We start from the raw sequence: 9,615 nt of genomic DNA, 5'->3' as shown, positions 1-9,615 counted from the left end.
AGGCCAAACCAGCATGGAAACCATTGCAAGGCTGGAACAAGGGTAAACAGGCCAAAAAGCCTGCTGCTGCTACCAAGACAGCATGAAGGGGTAACCCCCGATCCGGGACCGGATCTAGTAGGGGGCAGACTTTCTCTCTTTGCTCAGGCCTGGGCAAGAGATGTTCCGGACCCCTGGGCACTAGAAATTGTCTCTCAGGGGTATCTTCTAGAATTCAAGGACCTTCCTCCAAGGGGAAGGCTCCACATGTCTCGCTTATCTTTAGACCAGATAAAGAGACAGGCACTCTTACATTGCGTAGAAGACCTTTTAAAAATGGGAGTGATAAACCCAGTTCCAACAGCAGAACAAGGACTGGGATTTTACTCAAACCTGTTTGTAGTTCCCAAAAAGGAAGGAACTTTCAGGCCAATTCTGGATTTAAAGATCCTAAGCAAATTCCTCAGAGTTCCATCATTCAAAATGGAAACCATTCAGACAATTTTACCAATGATCCAGGAGGGTCAATATATGACTACCGTGGACTTAAAGGATGCGTACCTGCATATTCCTATCCACAAATATCACCATCAGTTTCTGAGGTTCGCCTTTCTGGACAAGCATTACCAGTTCGTGGCTCTTCCCTTCGGATTGGCCACTGCTCCCAGAATTTTCACAAAGGTGCTAGGGTCCCTTCTAGTGATGCTAAGGCCAAGGGGCATTGCAGTAGCACCTTACCTAGACGACATTTTAATACAGGCGTCGTCCTTTCACAAAGCAAGGGCTCATACAGACATTGTTCTCGCCTTTCTAAGGTCTCACGGGTGGAAGGTGAACATAGAAAAAAGTTCTCTGTCCCCGTTCACAAGGGTTCCCTTCCTGGGAGCAATAATAGACTCGGTAGAAATGAAAATCTTTCTCCTAGATGAGTCCGGGGGTTTCCTGTGGGAGGAGCGTGAAGGTGGAGGTGCACGCTCCAGCTCACCTGTGTTGTGTGAGCGACAACAGCTCTAAAAACTTTCCCAAGCCACAGAGCCTTATTGCGAGGGGTTCACTGGGATAGCCCTTGCCGGAGGACGTTGAAATGGCTATAGGAAACTCTCTGATTCCCATAAGGCTGAGTGGGATCAGCTAAGCTACAGATCCTCAAGTTACCTTTTTCTTCTTTTCTCAAAGACTGTGAGATAAACGTTTAAGAGCTGCCGGTGTAAAGTACACGACAAGTCCAGGAGGGTTCACCTCACAGAGCCACCGAGAGAGCTGTCGTCCAGTTAAGGGGCAACACAAGACCTAAGCCTACCCAAAAATAATTTCCCGGCAAAACGAGCAGGAGTGAGAGTCGAGGAGATGGAGTCGGAGTAAGAGTTGCGGCAACCACACACCTACTATACACGTACCTGTAAGTCCAAGGCGGCCGGTGGATTCAGAGGATCAGCTGTCCGAACACCGCTCCCCCCCCTCCAGTAAGCCGGCGAGTTGCTCTGACGTCAGAGCGCGACGCTTGAAGCGGGTGTGTACGAAGCTGTCGGAGGGCTCTGCAGTGTGGCCTAGAACGCCAAGACCTGGATAAGAGTGCGCTCTAAGAGAAAATCGCCACCAAGGCGCAGACACAACAGGCCGTGAAGTCGAGGGGGGGGTAAGTATATAAGCATATAAGTACAGAGTTATACTACATGGTGGGCAACTGTAAAGCAAAGCTTAAGTTGAATGACATAAGGAGTACCGGCGGAGCTATTGTGGATGTGGTGGTGTGTGTTATGCCAAAGAAATATTTAATTAATGAGCCTAGCTGGAAGTTGGACTTATTATTCCGACTGTAGGTGTATATCCCTGCTGGAGTGGCGACATCTCTCAGAAAAAAAAGTTACTTTCCACAGCATGTGCAAGGCTGCCTGAATCTCGCTCTTTTCTGTATAAGGCAGCGGTCATACATTAAGGGGGAATATTGAAATGACTCCTAACACTCTAAGCACAGTAACTATCAAAAAGGACATTATATGCACATTTTGACTGTTGATATTTTCTTTTTTGCTATCCCATAAACTGCCACATCTGAGTTTGGTATCACGTAGGTCCTGGGCACTTTAAATACAGTACATAACAAAGAGGTTATTATATGTGTAAATGGACTGATGTTATACTTGGTCAGATTTTAACTGCTAGAGATATTTGACATAATAAGCTCTATTAACTCTTACTGGTATACCTCTTTTCTGTCAAAGAGGTTAGAGCCAAATTGTGTTAGTTAGCAGGCCTTAAAAAGTAAACTAAAGGTGGTATATATTCTTGCAGATTACCCAGGTGTCTGTCGGTTGGTAATAACCCCACACTTTGTGGTTGAAGCAACCATAATCTAGGGTGCATTTCTCTTAAGAAGGTTACAGGAGCAATTATACCATCAGGCATCAAAATTAAGCTAAAATAGTCTGCATTTTGGGACAGTCGCATTATTACTCTCAGAGAATATCTCTTGAATTCACGCTGTTCTGGTTAAATCATGCGTAGTATAATAGTGTATAAAGGGCGAATGGAGTGTGAAATGTTTTAAAAGAGAGTTAAAACTGTATATTTGTACACTCTGAAGTCAGGTAACAGTGTTGTCCAAAAAGTAATCGGCTTTTTATGTTAGCTCTGGTAGCAGATATCTTGCATAGTTAAGAGTTATATTGTGCCTGAAAGGGTGAAACTCCAGATAGATGTTTAAATCCAGATAGATGTTTAAATCCAGGTTTTCTTGCCGGATTATCCCTATAAGAGTTTTCACAGAGAAAGCGCAACACAGAGGTTAAAGCTGCAGTCCAGTGAGGGATTTTTGCTGTGATGCAATATAGAGATAGCTAACCATCACAGATTCTGCCAATTTTTCTTTGTTAAGGCAATTAGAGGTTAAGTAGGAGAGGTTGCTTCTATATAATAAATGGAGAAGTATATGACAAACCCCAAAAATAAATCTCCAGCCATGCCTGTAAGGAAAGATAAAAAACAAAAACCCCTACAGGAAAATATACAAGAAATTTCCTTTAGAAGTACAGATTTGAGTGCGGAAAAACAACTTACTACGAACCAGCTGGCAGAATTAATTCTGCCACAATTTGAGATAATAAAGGGGGAGATCTCAGAGATTTCGAGTGAAATTAAACAATTTTCAAGTAGATTGGTAGAGGCAGAAACCCGAATTTCGAATATAGAGGATAGACACTATAATCAGGAAGTTGTTCTGAACACACATTCAGAAGAGATTAAGACATTAAAAGCTAAAATTGAGGATCTAGAAGACAGGTCCAGGAGGAGTAATGTGCGTGTCATAGGACTACCAGAGTCCAGAGAATTTGAAGACCTCCTTAAATTTAGTACCCTGACTTTACCAAAACTTCTTGGCATACAGGATGCAGAGGGAGGATTACAGGTAGAGAGAGCACACAGGGTAGGCGTGGTAAGACAGTCAAAAGATGGCAGTACTCGACCAAGAATGGTCATGATTAAATACTTAAACTTCCAAGATAAAGTTAAAATTATGCAAAAATACAGACAGACACAGACACTGACTATAGACACCAAGCAGATTCTATTATTTCAGGACTATTCAATAGAGACCTCGACAAAGAGGCGTGCAATGGCACCATTCTGCTCAGGTCTAATTAAAGCAGGGTTGAAGGCAACCATGAAATACCCAGCGAAAATCACGGTACTGGGCATGGATGGTGTCATCGCACTAAACACAATCGAGGAGGCAAAAGAGTTTTGCAGAGACAATAATATAGAGGTTTAAGTAGATTTTAAAGAATACGGCAATCTTAGGCTTTGGAAATTAAAATGGTAATTTGGTCAGTAATACGGGGTAGGGGGGGGAGGTATCCAATGGGTTTTTCTTTTTTTTTTGTTCTTTTTTTTTTTTTTCTCCTCTCTTCTCTTCATATCGTCACAGCTAAAAAACTTCAGAATAAATGAGTAATTCATTAAAATTAATCTCATGGAATGTAGGGGGTATAACATCACCCAGTAAGCGAAAGAACATTCTAAAGTTAGTAAAAAAACAACACCCTGATATCATTTTACTACAAGAATTACATCTTAAAAAAGAAGAGATAGGGAAGCTGAAGACAAAGTGGCTAACTGAAATAATCGCCACACCTTGTGCTGGGCAGTGGTCTAGCATACACGATAACTAAACAGGAATTAGACCCAGGCGGCCGATATATAGTTTTACAACTGAAAATAGATAATAAGATTTGGACAATATGTAACTTATACGCCCCGAATAACTGGGACTTTCAGTTCTGGGAGAAATTGACAAAAGTTATATCCCCATATATTGGGCAGAATTTAATTATAGCAGGAGATTTTAACAGTACAATGTGCCCTGATCTAGACAGGCTTAGAGTCAGGAGGAGAGCAGCTAATAATAGGGAAGCCAAATATCTACAGAATTTTGCACGGGTGTTAAAATTGAAGGATGTCTGGCGTATTCAGCATCCAGACAATCGAGAATTCACTTGCGAATCGGGTGCTCATAACAATTTCTCCCGAATTGACATGTTCTTAGTAGATGAAGACATCATGAAAAACCATATTGAGTCACAAATTGCGGAGATTATCTTATCTGATCACGCGATAATCGGTTTAAGAATTGCATGGAGCACTCTATCCAAAAACAGTTTTAATACTTTCCGCTTTCCTCAATATATGTATAGAAATTTGCAATTTGTAAACTGGCTGAAGCAAAAATGGGGAGAGTACTCCACACAGAATAGGGACTATATAAACAAAGTTGAGGTATTCTGGGAAGCAGGCAAAGCGGTCATTCGGCGGCAAGTAAAAGCCTACATGATTAAAAGAAATAAGGAAAACAAAGCAAGAGAGGCGCAATTAGCAACCAACTTAAAAACAAATACGCGAAGTACCTCAGAACTCCCAATAAAGAGAACTGGGATCTATATAAAGTAGCCAGAACGGAAAGGGAATGCTTTCTGAAAAAGATCGGGGCATACGAAGAGTTGAGGAATAGGGCAATATTCCAGGGCAGTCAGGGTATTTCAGCTAAACATCTGGCCAGACTGGTTAAATTTAGGAGAAAATCAAATCATATTTCATTAATCAGGACTGAGGGGAAACTCGTTAGTAACAAAGATGATATTGGCAAAATATTTTTTGAGTATTACAGTAACCTTTATGCAAGGGAAGATGTGAATGAGGAGCAAAAAGAGCAATTCTGGCTGGGTCTGGATATCCCCCAAATTTCGCAAGAAGCATTACAGTCAATTAATGCTCCTATTACCGAAATAGAAATTTTAGAAACCATAAAAAAATCTAAACCTAGCAAAGCCGCAGGACCAGACGGTCTTCCGGCAGAATTCTATAAAATTCTGGCTGCAGAAATAACGGGTACCCTAACTAAACTATTTAACCAATATTACCTTCAAAAAGACATGAAATCTAACTATTTCTCTGACTCTATAGTTACCCTAATCCATAAGAAAGAGAAGGACCCCACAAATGTAGCATCATATCGTCCGATTTCCCTGCTCAACCAAGATTATAAGTTATTAATGTCTCTAATCGCAGAAAGGCTAAAAAATTTTATCACGGATATTATTCATACAGATCAGGCTGGGTTCATTGCAGGGAGAAATGCAGTTAGAAACATGCGCAGAGTTCTTACTACCCTAGACTATCTCCATCAGGTCGACCAGGACGTGGGGAACAGAATTCAGGGGGAAGATATGGCCTTACTTACCGTAGATGCCGAGAAGGCTTTTGATTCTATTATTTGGGACCATTTAATAAACTCATTGAAGAAATTTGGTTTCTCCGGCGCTCTGGTCGACCTGATCGGGTTAGTATATAACAAGCCCAGGTCTCAACTTCTCATCAATGGCGAACTATCACAAAGTATTACTCTAGGTAAAGGAACACGGCAGGGGTGTCCACTCTCCCCATTACTTTTTGATATCGCATTGGAACCCCTAGCCATACATTTAAGAAAGACTCTTCCTCCAATTTTTGTAGGGAATCAGAAGGTGTCTGTGGCTCTGTATGCAGACGATTTATTAATATTTTTACAACATACAAAGCAGTCCATACCATGCTTAATGAAGATATTAAACATATTTAGTTCCTTTTCAGGATATAGAATAAATATTAATAAATCAGAAATTCTTTGGATCAAAAAAAATAGAGATAGCTACTCTGACAATTTCAAGGAAGTACAGTACAGTACATCAATTATCTAGGCATAAAGATTAGCCAGAACCCAGCAGCATGGTATCAGCTTAATTTCAAAGAACCATTCCAGAAATTACAAAATGACTTAGCTAAGTGGAACTTATATTACCTATCCATTTCAGCCCGTATTAATGTTATTAAAACCATTATTTTCCCAAAATTCCTGTTTTTGCTTCAGAACTTACCTCTCTTATTACATAAAAAAGACATTGATAACTATAATAAGGCCTGTGCTCATTTTATTTGGGGGAAAAAGACTTCACGTATCGCGTTCAATAAATTGTCCCAGGATAAACGGTTTGGAGGTTTTTCGTGCCCAAATATGAAATACTATAATCTGGTCTCCCTGGTCAAATTTGGGGTAGACTGGCTTACCAAATCAGAATATGTTACCTACTATGAACATGAATCCGAATTAATTAAACCTTTTAATCTGCAGGCGGTGCTTCACTGCCCATATAGAAAACTACCAAGCAATATAAGCAGATTAAGCACAATTACAAATGTAGTGATCGCATTGCAGAAATATTGTAAAATATTGGGGATAGAATTTCAGACCTCTAGATTACTACCGATCACTGGTAACCCAGCCTTCCCACCAGGACACTGCAATAGTATATTTCATAATTGGGCAACTAAAGGCCTGATTTATATATCACAATTGAAGGAATCACTTACTGGGTATGTCAGGTCCTTCGAGAATCTCTCACGTGAATATAGCTTACCATCCCAACATTTCTTCGCATATTTACAGATACGTCATTTTATAAACGACTATGATAATCGGTTTAGTATGCACTGGGCGCAATTAAATATAGAGACAGGAATAACTCTTTACAAAGCGGGTATCAGAACCATATCAATTTGGTATCAACTCATTATGAGTAGAGAAGGAGCATTGCATATCAACCAGTGTAAACAAAGATTTGTAATCTATTTTCCTGAGCTGCAGGACAAGGATATAATGGACAGCATTGAAAGAACAAGAGAAGCTACAGACAGAACCAACTTAAGAGAATCACAGTCTAAGGTAATAAACAATTTTTATCTAACCCCAGCCAGAATTGCTAAGTGGTCCCAAGCGCAGGCATTGTGTCCCAAATGTCACAAAGCAAAGCCGGATTTACTGCATTACTTCTGGACGTGCCCAAAAATCTTACAATTTTGGAGTAAAATCCAGTACTGGATTAACAGAAAAGTTAAAGACAAGTTAGAATTACAGGCTAAACATATACTATTTTTGTACCCAACACAAAATATAGGAGATAGACTCCTCACAAATTTAGCAATCTTGATTGTTAGGAACCAGATATGTAAAGGGTGGAAGCATAGAGACGCTCCCTCAATCACGGAATTTTTAAACGCTATGAGAAGCCAGATTATGGGTGAAATAATAATATTGGATAAAGCAGCAGAGAAACAAGTTAACTTATTTTTAAAAAAATGGAAAAAGTATATCCAGGGAGAATCGACAATAGTTCAACAGCAGATCCTCTCACCATTTCAAAATTCCATTCCCTTTTTAGAATTAATCTTAGACGGATCTTTACCGCCAAACTGGGTTTATAATAGTTAAGGTTTGAATATTTTTTTTTACTATAAAAGTAATACGCTACTCCAGGGCAGCTCTCAAGTGAAGGGCTTTTTTTTAAATTATTTTCCTTTTTTTTTTTTTCTCTCCTCCCCCTTCCCTACCCCCGGGATGTAAGAATAATATGTTTTTGTTTTAAGTTTTTTTGTGTGAACTCTTGAGTACAGCTCAAAATATATCTGGAAGGACACGTTCAGTTTTTGTTAAGGGTCAGGTTTGGTCCAATAACTAGACAGAGTAGAAGTACCCAAGAAATAGGTTAAGGGACAGTGTATAAAAGTTTAAGGGTCAGGATAATTACATTATATAAATTCACTTTGTTTTTACATAGGAAACAAAAGAATAAAAAGAGGCAAAGCCAGATTATCTTTATTTTTACTTTACATTCGCATGCATTGTGCTGTATTTCCAGTTTGTACAGTATAGATCTGGTGTGTTACATGTATGATTTTTTTTTTGAGATTTCATTGCTCATTTATATGCTTATATCTCATTGTTACTCTGAAAAGAAATGCATTGGATGTAAAATCTACCAAAAACAAACACGAAATGTATAATGTGTCTTTATCTTGCATTTCTAATTTTGCCTCAATAAAAAAACTATGATTAAAAAAAAAGAAATGAAAATCTTTCTGACAGAGGTCAGGAAATTAAAACTTTTGAACACTTGTCGAGTTCTTCAATCCATTCCTCAACCCTCCATAGCTCAGTGCATGGAGGTAATAGGACTAATGGTTGCGGCAATGGACGTGGTTCCTTTTGCTCGAATTCATTTAAGACCATTGCAACTGTGCATGCTCAAACAATGGAATGGGGATTATGCAGATTCGTCTCCCCAGATTCAGATGGACCAGAGACTCACTCCTCTGGTGGTTGTCTCAGGATCACCTGTCTCAGGGAATGAGTTTCCGAAGACCGGAGTGGATCATTGTCACGACCGACGCCAGCCTCTTAGGCTGGGGCGCGGTCTGGAAGTCCCTGAAGGCTCAGGGTCTATGGTCTCGGGAAGAATCTCTTCTCCCGATAAACATTTTGGAATTGAGAGCGATATTCAATGCGCTCCAGGCATGGCCTCAACTAGCGGAGGCCAAATTCATCAGATTTCAGTCGGACAACATGACGACTGTAGCGTACATCAATCATCAGGGGGGAACAAAGAGTTCCCTGGCGATGAGGGAGGTATCCAAGATCATCAAATGGGCAGAGGATCACTCCTGCCATCTATCAGCAATTCACATCCCAGGAGTGGACAACTGGGAAGCGGATTATCTGAGTCGTCAGACTTCCATCCGGGGGAGTGGGAACTCCACCCGGAGGTTTTTGCTCAGCTGACCCAGCTATGGGGCATTCCAGATCTGGATCTGATGGCGTCACGTCAGAACTCCAAAGTTACACGTTACGGGTCCAGGTCCAGGGATCCCAAGGCGACATTGGTAGATGCCTTAGTAGCGCCTTGGTCGTTCAATCTAGCTTATGTCTTTCCACCGTTTCCCCTTCTCCCCCGGCTAGTAGCCAGGATCAAACAGGAGAAGGCTTCGGTAATTCTGATAGCTCCTGCGTGGCCACGCAGGACTTGGTATGCAGACCTGGTGAATATGTCATCGGTTCCACCATGGAAGCTGCCTTTGAGGCAGGACCTTCTAATTCAAGGTCCATTCGAACATCCAAACCTAGTTTCTCTGCAACTGTCTGCTTGGAGATTGAACGCTTGATTCTAGCTAAGCGTGGGTTTTCGGAATCAGTTATAGATACTCTGATCCAGGCTAGAAAGCCTGTCACCAGGAACATTTACCATAAGATATGGCGGAAATATCTTTGCTGGT

The sequence above is a fragment of the Bombina bombina genome, chromosome 5 (assembly GCF_027579735.1).
Source record: "Bombina bombina isolate aBomBom1 chromosome 5, aBomBom1.pri, whole genome shotgun sequence".
Classification (NCBI taxonomy): domain Eukaryota; kingdom Metazoa; phylum Chordata; class Amphibia; order Anura; family Bombinatoridae; genus Bombina; species Bombina bombina.
The sequence above is the reverse complement of the archived record's forward strand: the minus strand, read 5'-3'. Positions refer to the sequence as shown.